At 48.2% G+C, this 16,305-nt stretch overlaps 1 pseudogene; it reads left to right on the forward strand.

Annotated features, from left to right (window-relative positions):
* The first annotated feature begins 13,717 nt into the window (after positions 1–13,717).
* On the forward strand, positions 13,718–15,853 carry LOC102384038 (annotated as a pseudogene).
* The last annotated feature ends 452 nt before the right edge of the window (positions 15,854–16,305 follow it).

Consider the following 16,305-nt stretch of genomic DNA (forward strand, 5'->3'; position numbering starts at 1 on the left):
CCGAGGTGAGGCTTACAGGCCTATAATTACTTAGGTCCTCCTTCCTCCCCCTCTTAAAAATAGGGACCACATTAGCCAGTTTCCAAAAAGCCTTCTTGAAAGCCAAACTCATGTCACAGCTGTGTGTCACACCATGCGGGGGGAGGTCAAAACTGCAGGGCTGGTAGCTCTTACTGAGGGCACAAAGCTGCCAAGTTTCAAGGAGATAGGTGCAGGGGTTTGGGGGGAACTGCACCCCAATCTGCAGACAAGCAAAATTCATCCCATGGGTGACACTGTGTGTTAAGGCACAGCGGGGTGACAGCTGCAGGGATGGTGGCCCCTGCTGTGACGCCTGCCAGCTGTGGAGGAGATCGGTGCAGGGGGATTCTGGGGCCCTGCACCCCTAGCTGCTGACAGACAAAACTCATGCCAAGCCTGTCTCTGTCTTGGGGCAGTTGATTGTCTGTATTTTCTTCCCTGTCCCTAGCCCGGTTTTGTAGGTGCTAATTGATGCTCGTTAAGTCGTTATGTAGTAGGGAGGTCCTGTGTACTGAGCTGGTCCCCGAGTGAATCATGATTGATGGATTGATAACTGGGAACACAGCAGTAGCAGCCAGGCCTGCAGTAGTGTCTCCCACGCCCCAAGACAGACACAGTCAGTCCCACAAGCACCCATGGCACCAGTTTTGCTTGTCTGCAGCTTGCGGGGCAGTTCCCCCCAAGCCCCTGCACCGATCTTCTTGTAACTTGGCAGGTTTTGTGGCCTCAGTAAGAGCTACCAGCCCTGCAGTTTTGACCCTGCTATGTTGTAACACCTAGATGTGACAGGAGTTTTGCTTTCAAGAATTTGGGGTGCTGTTCCCCCCAAAACCCTGCACCGATCTTCTTAAAACTTGGCAGACTTCATCCTCTCTGCAGAGTATACCAACTCTGAAAAATTCATCCAAATCAGATGAAAAAACCAACAAAGTTATAGCTATTTTATTGTTTCCCCATTATATCCTATGGCCAGATCTCCAAGGAGGATCAGAGACGGCTCCGAAGCTCTTTGGGAAGCCGAACAAGGCCAGCGCTTCACCCGGATGTGCTGCTTCGGGCCCCAAGCTTCTCCAGATCCAAAGCTCTGTCCGAAGCCTCGCACAGCCTTAACAGTTAAGCGTCTCGTGTAGACATGCCCATAGAGGAAACTAATACTAGTGCAGCGTGGCTTAGCACTAGCATACTAGCCCTGAGCCCAAGAATCTCTCGATTCCAGTCCAGCTTTGCTACTGACTTCCTGAGTAACTTTTGCCAAAGCAGTCCCCTCTCTCTGTACCTCAGTTTCTACATGGTACTGGCCTCTCAATAAAAGTTTGATCTCTACTGGGGAAAACTGCAAATGCTGGGTGTTTATTTATAACAGAGCTGTCTAACTCCTGAGACCCCAGGGCCCACAAGCTCCTCGGCCACACGCCACACTGTGTTACAACAGCGACTTCACCAGCCTGCTCCAGGGCAATCACCTACCCCGGCAAAGATCCTTATCAGTGGACCGGAGCTGGAGAACGCTGAACACTTTGCATACCTTGGCAGCAATCTCTCAAAGACAACCAACACTGATGAGGAGATCCAGTATAGGATCTGATGTATCAGCTTTGCCTTTGCAAGACTGAATCATTGCGTGTTCAACAACCACAAAATCAGGACTCAAACAAAGCTCCTACTGCATAAGTCTATGGTAATCCCAACTCTTCTCTATGGCTGTGAAGCTTATGTGACCTACAGGGACTACCTGGAATGCCATCACCAGTGCTACCTCCAGAAGATCCTTCGGAGGATCGTTGCACAAATGCCAGTATCCTCACTTAACACCACCAGTATGGAAGCACTGATTATTCAACATCAGCTGCAGCGGATAGGACAGTGTGTGCATATGTTTGATGTACGTTTACCACAACAACTGCTATATTCCCAACTCAGCCAAATACCAGAGGCATGCAGGGGCCAGAGGAAGCACTTAATGTTCACCTTGAGGGTGTCCTTGAAGAAGTATGGCATTGACACCACAAATTGGAAAAAACTAGCTTGGGACAGGACTGCGTGGTGATGCCTTGTGAGGAAGGTACATCTTACTGCGAGGAAAACTATTTCACTCTGTAGGCAGAAAATTGACAGAAACATAAGGAAAGGAAAGAGGATGGAGGTTTCTCACGTCCTGGGCAAGTGCCTAAACATGGGCTGAAAGGTGGGAGGGGCCTCTTCCTTCAGCATTTAGCACCTTCTACTTGCAGGTGTTGCCCAACTAAAATTTTTGGACTTGCCAGGCCTTACACAAACATTTTGCATTGCAGCTGCCTGGCTAGGGTGCACAAATTTAAAGTGGGTGAAGCTTGGCTGGATAGCAGCACTACAGAAAAGGATCTGGGAGGCTTAGTAGATCACAGAATCAATATGAGCTTGCAAAGTGATGCAGCCATATAAAAGGCAAATGTGGTTTTAGGATGCAACAATAGAAGTGTTAGGTGCAAGACATGGGTGGTGATAGCACCTCTCTACTTGGCCCTGGTTAGGCCTTAGCTGGAGCGTTGTGTGCAGTTCAAATCAAGTCTGCTGTAGCGTGCCAATGAGTGCACTTCTGTGAGCCTCCACATCTCGTGTATCCATCTCCCCGTGCTTCAAAATGGTGGCAGGGTGCTTCAACTAAAGCTTCTTCAATTTGCCTGATGGCTCCACTCAGCTTTTGAGCTTTTGTTTAAGTGCCCCTGCCACCACTTTGAAGCACAGGGACGCTGATACACATGACGCTGTGGGCACTTTAATTGGAGTGGCTTTTGGAGCTGCTCTAATTAAAGTGCCCCCTCCCGCCCTCAGACCATGTGTAAAAACACCCATAGAGAAGTCGGGCTGGAACCCAAGTCTAACCCGTGCCTGAGGAAGGATCACAGCTATCTGAAAAATCCTATACAATCCATAATCTGAATTCTACATAAGACTACTGTCAACTCTAATTACAGTGTCTCAGAGCAGCCTCCCTGCACGTGTACAGGCACCCTATGGTTTTATGGAGCTAGTGCAGAACTTGCTGAATTGTAAACTGTTTAAGTGCCAAATTTGCAATGACGTGGATACATAGGGACCATTTGGGTGTGTAAAAAGAAACAGGATTTAGCCCATGGTTCAGAACCTCCAGACTAGAGCCCTTGTTTGAGACAGCGAGCTTATCAGACTCATAGGGACTATTTGTAGACCACCTTCTCCTCCTCCTTCTTGAATGCACCCACTATATTTTAACATCAAAATGCATGAACTGCAGCTGTTACTACTTTTGCAGAGCATTTTTCCTGGTACTGGGATCCATTAGTATTGGTCATAAATCAGCCAAAGGTTTCATGTGCCAGAACTAGCAGGCTGCTATAAGAAATCCTTGATTTCTATAAAGTAGGAAAGCAGGGCATTTCATCAGGGCATCCAAGCCATAAAAGTCTGCACAAAACAGAGATGTCATTTCTTTCCAGGCAGAGCTATCAAGGATGCTCAAGGCAAACCAGATAGTTTAATAAAGGGAGCTGCACTTAGTTCATCTAGATATTTTCCTATTGTCCTTGCTTTATTAAATGGCTGGCAGCACTGTTTCTGCACGTGGCAATAATATGTCTCTAAGCCATGGCTAAGGCCAATTTGTAGAGAGCTACCTCCACAGAAGGGCCCTGAGACTATCCTGCAGGGGACTGATTTTAAACTTCTGACTCTCTCTTCCCTTCAGACATGTCATCACCTTTAAGCATCTTTTTACCCACGGACTGATTGAGGTCTCTGGATAGCACTGTTTGTGTAAAATGCATGATAGCAATACACACTTGTTTTGGTTTTAAGCTCTACTTTCTGTGTATCTCAAGACATTTCTACTGCACCTATTTGAGAAGGTAGTAACAACAACTATGTACATAAGGACTGCTGCAATAACAAGGGTTAATCCATAGGCCACATGTGGAAATCCAAAACATACCACTTAGTGTAGACAGGTGCATCCCATAAGAGTTACCAGAGCTCATTCCTAAAACACACTGCCTTTTAGGGTTGCCAACTCTGACTGAAGCTATTCCAGGATATTTTTTTTTCCAACATGACATAATATCTTAACAGGGGTGCACCAATAGAGATTTTTTGGGGCCAATACTGATGGCCAATTTTTAATGAGCCATATTGGCCAGTACCGACTGCTAATATGCAGCCAGGCAGCTTGGAAAGCAGTGTCTAGCTGGTAAGTCTGTTGTGGGGGAAAGGGCAAGGGGGGAGGGAAGGGGCATTCTGGGGGCAGATTGAGGCCCCCACAGTGAGGGAAGGAGTGGGGCTGGGGCAGAGGCAGGGGCAGGCACTGCACAGCTGGGGGTAGGGGCACAGAGCTGCAAGTGGCTCATCTGGGGGGCGCAGGGTGGGGGTGTGGCTTCAGCCACTGCATGCACCCTGGGAGAGCATGGGGGGCATGTGCCCCTGGATCTGTGCACAGGGTGAGGATGGGTTGGGGCCAGGGCGGCATCGAGTTCTTCCTGGCGGGGGGCTGGGTTGGGCTGTGCTTGGGGCAGGTGGTGGTGGTGTTGGGAGGGGGACTACAGGGAGGAGGGCTGCAGCCACCCCAAGATTCCCTGTAGCCCCACCTCCCAGCACCGCCACTACCCACCCCGAGTGCAGCCCCAGTCCAACCCCCACACTGGGAAGAGCCTGGTGCTGCCCCCAGCCTGCAGTGGCAGCCCACCCCCCCCCCGCCCACAGATCCGGGGGCTTATGCCCCCCATGCCCTCCCAGGGTGCATGCAGTGGTGGTAGCCACTATCCCCTTCCCACACCCCCCCCAGACATGCCACTTGTGGCTCCATCCCGCACCCTACCCTGGCTGGGCAGCCCCAGCCCCACTACCTCCCTCACCGCTGGGGCCTTGGTCTGTCCCCCACTCCCCTTCCCTCACAACAAACTTACCAGCCAGACCCAGCTGCTCTCCACGCTGCCAGGCTGTGCTCCTGGCTGCCTGCATGCTGCACTGCAGCTGTGCGCATGCACAGGACATTTATCGGCAACATTATCAGCCACATCAGCCAAAAAGAGCTGATTGTGATACTGTCAATTTTCCTTATATCGGTGCCAATCCAATATGGGACCAATGTATCAGTGCACCTCTAGTCATTAATTGTACTGTTCAAACTGTTCACAATGTAAATCTCCCAGATTGCTTTCAATAGCCACCGGGAAATCGATGCCAGTTCCAGTAGATTCCTGGCCAATCCAGGAGGGGTGGCAACCCGACTGCCTTTTGGAACATTCCTTCTCCAGTGCCCTGGAACAAGAACTTGCTTCACTGGAGCACAAAAGTTCCTGGTGTAATATTAACAAGTTTAATAGTTGCTTACCCTGACCACGTGTGAGTAGCCAGCCTCCTGCACTGTCTGTACTGGTGCTAGTTACTGTAATGATGTGTGCCATCTCAGACAGGGGTAACTTGCATTTACCCCCAGGATTGTGAGAGACTGCGCTAGACATCCCCCTCCAAGTGAATGCTACTTATTGCCCCTTTCAGTGAAGTCTCATTTTCCTTATGAGTATAATCATAGAAAATTAGGGTTGGAAAGGACCTCAGGAGGTCATCTAGTCCAACCTCCTGCTCAAAGCAGGACTATCCCCAACTAGATCATGCAACCTAAAGGAGGTTGCATGCAGATCCATCTGAAATATCCTTGTTGTTCCCCTCTTCCTTGACAACCTTATTTGCAAGCCACAATCCCTTTTCTGTTAGATGCCTCTTTCTGTAGCCTTTCCATAGCTTGTGCCCCTTACCACCTGCCTTATTTCCATTGTGTTTGTGCTGCCACCACTAACACTGATCCATAGTGGTGGAAGCTCTGGGTCATGATGTGGTCATCCCCTTGCAGACCTTCCTGGCTAGCACCATGTACTCATGGGGGCGGCTGCAGGTAATGATGGCCACCATGACTATTTACATTTGTGTCAAGAACAAGGGCGCTGTAACTGGGGGCCTTCTCAGGGCCGATTTACCTTTGGTCTACCCACCTGTTCCTGGGCTAACGGCCCACCACGCCTTGTTGTTAATTAAGCAGGAGGCTGCCCATCGTTTTCATATGTTGGGGTCCTTTGCCAACACTGGCCTTGACCCCAGTCTTTCTCTAGCTAGGCCTCCCCATCTAAACCCACCAGATAGGGTTTCACTCCGAGGCTCTAGCTCTTTAGTCTTGGGGCTCATGGTCCTCCTTTTTACAGCACTCTGGAGCACAGCTTCCCTGGCCCAGAGACCTGTCCACTAGCCCCACAGCCAGGGGGTTGCAAGTTCAAAGCCTGAAGAAGTCCTTGGACTTCCAATGTCCCGGTTCAAAAGAAACAAAAAAAAACTACGCATAGTTGCACCCTGGGTGCACCAGGCCACCCTGGCTTTTTAGGCTTGCCCTCTCTGGCGCTGGGCCTGTACCTCAAATACTGCACCGTCTCTGTCGCTGTGCCTGTGCACCTACGCAGGTGCTGGAGTTCCCATGCTATAGTGAGGCTCCAATGAGGTCTCCTCCTTCCCCAGTACTCTCACCTAAGCCACTGGTGTTGTTCAATAACAAAAGAAGAAAATATGAACAGTCCTGTCCATGGGCTATAACTGCTACCCAGAATATATGACTAAAGAAGGCAGCATGCCAGCTTACAGTTTCTCAGGGAGTCGTGCTTCTGCTCCCCCACCGTCTGCTGCAGTCCTTCTTCTGGGGTTGCTGCCGCTTCTCTGGGAGTCCTCGGTAGGTCCCCTCCTGCAGCCACTGGACCACTCTCCAGGGAGCTCTGGGATGCACTCCTTCCCCTTTGGTCAGCCCAGGGTTTTTATAGTCCTAGCCTGCCCCCTTCCATTCACCTGACTAGCTGACCAGGCTCAGCTTTTAACGCCCCCCTTACCGGTATGCTGTGCCCAGAAAGTTCTGGTTCTAAAGGGGCCGACCTGCCTTCCGGTAACAGGGCTAGGATTCCCTGTTACAGGCACACTTCTTGTAGAGAAGAACCTCATGCATGTGCTTGCAGCCAAACAGATGGTCCGTGGCTACATCTGGATCTTAGTCTGTGGCAGCAGCTGCCACCCTGAAGATATTTTGGCACATTGTGGCTGGGCAAAAATCGAAGCAGCTCCAAACATGGAGTGGCATTACTGGTGGGAGTGGAACATCATGGCTACCTGGAATATCAGATTGTGGTGCACAAAGTCCTGCATGTCCAGGGGCACCTTCATGGACACCTGCACCCAGCTTGGCCTACACATATAACCATGGACAATGGAGATGAGGACATCCTTATCCATGAAGAAGTGCATTGCCATCTCTCCGTGGAAGTTCACAACCCCAGGTAGCCTTTGGTCTGCGGAAAACCATTTCAGCAGTGGCAAGTCAACAGCTGGAGAGTAAGTGAGAGAGGTGTGTTTGAGGATCCTGCAGATGGTGGTCCCACCCATTGTATGCTTTGCCAACCCACAGGAGGATGTGGACAGCTCTGCCAGCCTAGGGTTTCCTAACTGCCTTGGGGCTATTATTGGCACACATCTCATCATCCTTTCCCCTGTGCTCCATGACCATGAATTCAGCAGCTAGAAGGGCAACTTCTTGATCATGCTTCAGGCATTTGTGGACTACCAGTGTTGGATCGTTTCATACTGGCTGGTGAGGAACTGTGTAACTACCAGCTCAGCAGCTGCAGGATAGCTGTGGAGTGCTTTTTGGTACCTCAAGGCTTCCTGAAGGTGCCTATGTATGCCAGCAAGCACAACATGTCCTGGTTTATGGTCTCTCCACGTGTGCTGCACAACACCTGCTGAAAATGTTCCATTTTGCCAGGAAAAATTAAGTATTCCCTGAGCAAGAAAAAGCAAGAGTGAGCTGGACTCTATTGCCTAGTGGTTAGGATACACATGGCAAAGAGGAGATGTGGGTTTCAGTCGCTCATTCAATGAACATTCAAGTATTTTATTTTAAATGTTCATTAGAACAGGAATAAGAATCTAGGTCTTCCATTTCAGAGCTAAGTATCCTAACCACCAGGCTACAGAGCAGGGGTCAGCAGCATTTTGCAGCTAGCCTAGTGCCTTGCACACCTCCTTCCACCCTATTGCCCCCAGTTCAAGCTGCTGGTGCTTTTCTCACTGCAGATACCCAGCCAGTCTGCAGGAAGGGTAATTGCGGGCATAAGAGAGGAGCAAGGTCTGTGGAGGGGATGGGTGGCTCAGTGCAGCTGATGGTGCTTGATTCATTGCACTGCCCTGGGCCATGTCAGACTTTCCCAAACTGGATCCAACCTTTTCCAGCCTGGATCTGGCCTATGGGCAGTAGGTTGTTGATCCCTGCTATAGTCATGGGCACAAGCCATCTCTCTCCCTGACACAGAATGAGTAGTTAATTATTTCTCCTTCAGGTGTGAATGTTCTCTTTCCTCCCCCTCTCTGGTCCAATGAATAGCTAGTTATTCCATGCAAAATGCCACAGTTTTAATAGAAGGGGTGGGGCATGCCTCCTCCCCCCAGAGTAGCCTATAGCCTGGTGACTAGGGAATTCACATAGGAGAAGTGGGTTCAAATCCCCTTGGGCAGAGAAGGGAATTGAACCTGGTATGTGCAACAAGGCACCTGACTTCCACCTGAAGCTCACTGTGATCCAAAAATGAGGCAGCGCCTAAGTCCTGCATGGGGCCCAATCTGACTGGTGCGCTCTGATTGCATGCATTATGGGTATTAGCACCTTGTAGTAATGTAGCATTAAGGCTAGGGACAGACATTACATATAAACTGGTTTAAGTGATCAGAAACTGATTTAAACCTGTAACAGAATAGATGTTCAGTACACATAAACCAGTTTGAAAATGGCTGAAACCGGTTTGTGATAAACCTGGTTGAATGTAGTATCAGACTCAATTAATTTGGGTCAAACAGGTTTATGCAATGTCTGTCCCAGATCCCTTCCTTGTTCAAGTTAAACCAGACTCCGCCAGCATCCCAGCATGCTCTCTGGGCTGGGATCTCTGCTTCACAGCAGAGTTGGCCCCTTCCCTTTGCTCCCTGGCTGCAACTCCGGAACAGACTGCAGACGTCTGCCTGGCTTCCCCGTGGTCCTCCCCATCTTTTTACCACTCCCTGCTAAGCAGAGATTCCCCCCTCCCCTCTGCCTTACACATACACCTCTTAGCATTAGCCAGCATACATGCTGGCTATGATCTGCGGTGTGGCAGACAGGACAAAGGCAGACAGGACTGTGTCCTTTTTGGAGCTAATCAACAGGTAGCTGGTAGGGCTGTATGAAGCTTCAGTCCCTGCTTCGATTCAGTGGAGATTAAGCCCGATTCGGTGGCCGAATCTCTGAATCCAAACTGAATCAGAGGACCCTTTAATCTCTCCAAATTGAATCAGAGCCCGCCGAGTTGATTCAGAAAGATTGGGACATAGACACAGGTTTAAATGTTTTTTCTACCTCAAGGTACCAGGCGGCTCATGAGTGCTGTGATGCTGGGGCGCATGGAGCATCCCACAGAAGCAGGGGGAGCTCCCCAGAGTGCTTGGCAATAGGCCTGGAAGTGGACCAAAAGCACTTCCGGTCCACTTCTGGGTCTGCCAGAGAGTGTGCTGCCCCATCCCCCACACACTTCCCCAGATTAGTGACTGCTGCCTCCTGGGTTCTGTGGGCTAGCTGGGTTCCCCCCGCAGCTGATTGCTGTGCCAGGGGTGTGTGCCCCCACCCCCCAGTATGCTCCTTGGCAGACATGGAAGTGTCTGAGCCACTGAGTACATGGAAGGCCCCCCGCATTCCTGTGGGATGCTCCATCTGCCCCAGCATCGCAGCAATCATGAGCCATGCTGGTACTTCGAGGTACGTATAAAAAACATTTAAAGCTGTGTCTATGTCTGAATCAGCACTGAATCTTCAGATTTGGATTCGGCCCCATCGAATCAGGGATAGTGATCCAAATCAACGAATTGAATCACTGTCCCCGATTCAGGCCAAATCCAAATCCTAATCAAATAGGGCCCACTTCACATACCCCTATAGCTGATAATGTCTCTCCTTGGAATGTTCCCTTCCTTGGAAAAGGTTGTTTAAGAAGAGCTTGAACTGATGAGAGGGGCTTTGTTTTCTAATGGGGGGTCAAATGTTGATAACAAAGCTCATAAATGCTCTGTTATCAAGGGGGGGAACCCCTCCCTAATCAAAGTGTCCTTCTGGGGCCGGGTCTGGCCACCTCCTGCCCCCAGCTCAGCACTGTAGAAGGGAAAGGAGGGCTACACTAGCACCCCCCAGCTTCTAGCCTGAGCTAATGCAGCTATGTGCCTGCATTTCTGGGATGTCTGTTATGTTACAAACCAGTTTAGTTTAGCCAGATTAGACTAACCTGCAAAGACTGAATCAATTCAGGCTCACTCTTTTTGAATGCCTGTCCCTAGCCTAAGGGTACTGGTGCTGTTTACACAACAACACTTGCTCGTATGTTATGGCCCAGTTGACCCACTTAAAATTACTCTTGAACCAATCCTGGGGCAGTGTCAGGGTCTGCAGAGGCATTCATCCTAGTGGTTAGAGCTGGGACTGTTATGAGCATATAGTTAGGGGACAAGTTGAAGTCAAACCGGGGTTACAAAGTACAGGGACTGGGTATGCAACAGGACAGCAGGAACACGGCCTTGTTGCATGTTAATTTTGAGTGGCTCCTGGAGCTCTTAAACCTTGGATTGGTTGCATTTTAACACCTTTAAGTGGGTTAAAGCACTCATTATGTAGCTCAGAGATATGCCACTCCAAAGTGGAATTATCTCTTGATCTGCATAATCCATTTTCTATTCCACCAAGATGTGGCCACTCCACACATGTTCCCCTCAAGTTGAAGGTGCCAGGGCTAGGTGCTGCAAGAGTTCCTCAAGACCAGCCCTGATACCAATCAGCTGGCGCAGGCTCACATGGCCCTGCTTATGGGTTGAGTGTTGCTGACCTAGTTGCCAAGCTGCAGTACAGAGCCTTTAGAGGCTGTCCAAGAAGTCTGAGATTAGAAAATGAAGTTCTTTCTTCCCCAAAAGACAGAAGAATGACCTGAATGATTTCTCTTCTACAACCCTTGCTAGATAGAGGTTTTCAAAGCTACAGGACTGTTCTGGCCCTGTGAGTGGCATTGAAAAAAAAAAAAAAAAAAAAAAATCTCAGTTCTAGAAGAAAACCAAAAATCCAACCAGTTGTGCAGAAGCCATTAATACTATATGCAGTTACTAACTTCACAAATGAAAGGTGCAGCTAAATGGAACTGAATGGATGTGAGTTCTAAGAAACAAACTGGAAGGAGTATCTCAAAGTGTTACTTCAAACATTAGTCCCTGATTGTTTCTGACCACTGTCACAAGCTCTTGGCATTGGCACCAGATGAATGCCAGCATGTACTGCAGGGCTCACTGTTACATCTGGTCTTATTAATATCTTCATTAACAGTCTGGAAATGGCATGTTTACTGGGTAAATAGCACTTTAATGACATAAAAGATGTTAAACTGGGAAGACGGAAAACTCTTATAGGGGCCTGATGAGATTTGAGACATGAACAGAAAATGACAACCTGGAGACAGTCTTGGAGCCACAGCAGAGCATCAAAATATGAATCTTACTTAATGGAAGGAAAGGTGGAGAGCTGGCCATGCAGCTTGCCAAGTAGGTACTGGGAACACTGGGCTCATAGGGACACCTTCACCTCAGTGAGGTTGGAGAAAGTTCTCCCAAGCTCACAGCTGGGAGCATGCTGGCTTCGGATCCTTTGTGTCCTTGCCTGATGCTCCCCACCTCTGTGCAGGGCCAGCATAGCACATCTTGCTTGTGCTCTTTGTTTGGAATACTAGAACAGGCAGCTGAGCAAAGATAACATTTATAAGTGCTTCTATACAAGTGCCAGAAGCCTAAAAAATCTAAGATGAGTGAAACAGAATGGCAGGTATTAAATAGTGACTATGGCATAACAGGCATCTCAGAGACTTGGTGGAAAGATGATAAAAATCAATGAGATACCATTATAACAGATTACAAACTATATAGGAATGACAGTGTAGGATGTGTAGGTGGAGGAGTAACACTATGTTAAGGATAGTATAGACAATAACAGCATAAAAATCTTATCTGAAAGGACAACTACCATAAAACCCTGTGTGTAGAAAATTAATCTATATACTGTATATAAAGGGCTTGGGGGGGTGGCTTCTGGTGGGGCATGGCTCCAGCCAGGGCTGCGTCAAGAATGCCTGTCAGGCGGGGCATGGCTTCAGCAGAGCGGGCCAGGCAGATGCAGATCAGGGGGTAGTGGCAGACGTGGAGGGGGGTGGCAGGGGGCCAGATGCAGAGTGGCGGTGTGGGGTCAGACACAGAGCATGGGAAGGGGTGGCACAGGGCTGAATGCAGAGCGGCAGCAGCATGGGGTGGTGGGTGGCACAGGGCTGGATGCAGAGTGGGTGGGATCATGGCTGGATGCAGAGCAGTGGCAGCACAGGGCAGTGGGTGGAAGTGGCAGTCACCATGTCATTCTTGATGGGCAATTTGCTACTACTTAAATAAAAAGAATATAGTACTAGGACTGTACTTCCAACCACCTGATCTCAGGAAAGTGAAGACGATTATGAATGCTTATAGATTTCATAGACATTAGGAGCTGGAAGGGATCTTGTGAGATCATCAAGTCCAGCCCTCCCACCATAGGCAGGAAGTCAGCTGGGATCAAGTGACCCCAGAAAGAAAAACATCCACACTTTTTAAAAGAGTCCAGAGTAGGTGCTTGCACCACCTCTCAGGGAGTCTGTTCCAGACCCCGGACACTTGCACCGTAAATAACTTTTTTCTTATGTCTAGTCTAATTCAGCCTTCCTGGGGTTTATGGCCATTAGACCTTGTTATCCCTAGGGGAGCTCTGGTGAACAGCTGTTTTCCCAGGTCCTGATGTACTCCTCTTATATAATTGTAGGCTGCTGCCAAGTCCCCCTGAGCCTTCTCTTTTCCGGACTGAAGAGTCCCAAGTCCCTCAGCCTCTCCTTGTACAGCCTGCCCTCCAGGCCTTGGATCATATGAGTGGCTCTCCTTTGGATTCTCTCAAGCTTTTCCACATCCCTCCTGAAGTGGGGAGCCCAAAACTGGATGCAGTGCTCCAGCTGTTGTCTCACCAAGCCCAAGTAAAGTGGGAGGATGACATCCCTGGTTTTGCTTGAGATGCAACAGTGGATGCACGCCAGAGTTTGGTTTGCTTTGCCAGCCACAGCATCACATTGGTGGCTCATATTCATACTGTGGTTATTCAAGACCCCCCAGGTCTCTTTCAGTTGTAGTGCTAGTGAGCATAGCACTGCCAAGCCTGTAAGTAGGTTGAAGGTTCTTCCTGCCAAGGTGCACCACCTTGCACTTCTCTACATTGAAGGCCATCAGGTTTTGGACAGCCCACCTTGAGAGCGTGTCCAAGTCAGCCTGTATCTCCAACCTTACCTACGGTGTGACTGCCCTCTCCCATAATTTGGTGTCATCCGCGAACTTTGCCAGTTCACATCTGACTCCTGACTGCAGAATGAAGATGTTAGAGAGTACCGGCCCAAGTACCGAGCCCTGAGGGTCTCCACTGGTCACCCTGTGCCACGTTGATTTGCTCCTGTCAACGAGTACTCTTTGGGTCCGACCCTGTAGCCAGTTACCTAGCCATCGAACCATAAGATGATCAAGGCCACAGTTCCCCAGCTTAACCATGAGGACATCATGGGGTACTAGGTCCAAGGATTTCTTGAAATCTAGATATACGACATCCACATCATCTCCCTTGTCCAGGGCACATGTTACTTCATCATAGAAGGAGATGGAGGTTGGTCAGGCAAGACCTGCCAGTCACAAAGCCATGTTGGCTGACATTCAGACACTTGCCTACCATTAGTCTGGAGCTGATGGATCCCTTGACAATTTTTTCCAGGATTTTTCCAGGGATGGACATCAGACTGATTGGTCTATAATTCCTCAGGTCATCCCTCCTCCCTTTCTTGAAGATAGAGACCATGTTGGCTCTTTTCCAGTCTTCGGGGACCTCACCCAAGCACTGCAAATATCTCTGCCAAGGGGGATGCAATGATGTCTGCCAGCTCCTTCAAGACTCTCGGGTGCATTCCATCTGGGCCCACAAACTTGTGAATGTCCAGTTTCTCAAGGTGTTCTCTCACCTGATCCACATCAATTTTGGGCCCGTCACCTGCTCCCAGGATGGTTTGTGTCCTTTCTGACAGTGTGATCCCCTTGAGAGAGTGAAAAACCAGTGTGAAAAAGTCATTTAGGAGATTGGCCCTTTCTTGGGCATCAGTTGTCCCGTTAGATTTTGTAGGGGCCTATGCTATCTTTGTTCTTTTTTCGACTTCCCACATACCTGATTAAGGACTTATCTTTGATTCCTGTAGCTAGTAGTGGGGAGCATGGTGGTGGCCGCTCCCCCACCAGCACCGTCACCCTCCCCCTCCCTCATGCCTACTGCGGTGCCGCCATAGCCAGCAGGAGCTCCAACCTACAGAAAGCAATAGTAATTGCTAGTAAGGCAGCACAAGACGATAAAGCAGGAAACTACAAGGAAGCATTCCACTTGTATCAGCATGCTATGCAGAATTTTCTCCATGTGGTTAAATACGAAGCACAAGGTGATAAAGCAAAGCAGAGTATCAGAGCAAAATATACAGAATATCTGGACAGAGCAGAAGAACTGAAGGAGTATATGAAAAAGAAAGGAAAGCCTGCACCAAAACCAGTGAAAGAGTCTTGTCCCACTGATGAAAGAGGGAATGAAAGTGATGGGGAAGGAGATCCTGAAAAAAAGAAACTACAGAACCAGCTTCAAGGTGCAATTGTTATGGAGCAACCAAACGTAAAGTGGAATGATGTGTGATGTTGCTGGCCTAGAAGGAGCCAAAGAAGCACTCAAAGAAGCAGTGATATTTCCTATTAAATTTCCTTATCTATTTACAGGAAAAGAACACCTTGGAAAGAAATTCTTCTGTTTGGACCACCTGATACAGGAAAGTCTTACTTGGCAAAAGCTGTGGCAACAGAAACCAACAACTTCACTTTCTTCTCAATATCCTCTTCTGGCCTAGTCTCTAAGTGGTTAGGAGAGAGTTAAAAAATTAGTGAAAAACCTGTTTCAGCTTGCCAGGGAAAACAAGCCTTCCATTATCTTCATTGATTAAATAGATTCTCTGTGAGAGTCAAGAAGTGAAAATGAAAGTGAAGCTACTAGACAGATTAAAACAGAGGTCCTTGTTCAGATGCAAGGGGTTGGAGCAGACAATGAAGGAATCCTGTTTTTAGGAGCTACAAACATGCCCTGGGTTCTGGATTCAGCTATCAGGAGAAGGTCTGAGAAGTGTATTTATATTCTTTTGCCTGAAGACCATGCCAGGGCTGCAATGTTCAAGCTTCATCTTGGGACCACTCTAAACAAGCTGACAGAATCAGATTTTCACGAGTTTGGAAAGAGAACTGATGGCTATTCAGGTGCTGGTATAAGCATCATTGTACGTGATGCACTGATGCAGCCTGTTAGGAAAGTGCAATCAGCTACTCGCTTAAAAAAAAGTAAAAGGACCATCACTGTCTAATCCAGATGTTTTGGTAGATTTGCTTACCCCATGCTCTCCAGGTGATCCTGAAGCCATTGAAATGACATGGATAGATGTTCCAGCAGATAAGCTATTTGAGCCTCACGTTTCCATGGCTGATATGCTCAGGTCATTAGCTAATACAAAACCAACAGTAAATGAACAGGATCTAGAAAAATTGAAGAAGTTTACAGAAGACTTTGGTCAAGAAGGCTAAACCAAAGATCATTGCAGATCATCTGAACTTGTTTTTGCTTTAAATATTTTTGTGACTTTATTGATAGCACTTCAAATAATTGCCAATTAAATCACTCCCTTCTTCCTTTGCACATGGAATAAAAAGGTATCTTTGCAAAAAGACCCTAGAGCTTTTGTATTGTACTGTTTTCCCTCAAATTTCTATTAAGTATCTTCTATTAAGAGGTAGAATTAAGAGTATAATTTTAGGATGATATTGCAAAGCAAGTGATGTGGTAAATTCTATTAAATTAGACCCCCGTTACAACATTCGTTACATTTTAGTAAATGTTAGCTTTTAGATCATTTGTTGTAGATGTGACTGTAAGCTACATGAACTTCCAGTAGGCCCAGTGGAAGATGCCCCTTCCCCCCCTCCCTGTTTTAAGGGGTAAGAAAGGACTCATTTAACTGTCAGGTATTCTCAGCATCAGCCAGCATGCCTTCATAATAATGGCTATATTTT

Source organism: Alligator sinensis, unplaced genomic scaffold, assembly GCF_000455745.1.
Source record: "Alligator sinensis unplaced genomic scaffold, ASM45574v1 scaffold103_2, whole genome shotgun sequence".
Classification (NCBI taxonomy): domain Eukaryota; kingdom Metazoa; phylum Chordata; order Crocodylia; family Alligatoridae; genus Alligator; species Alligator sinensis.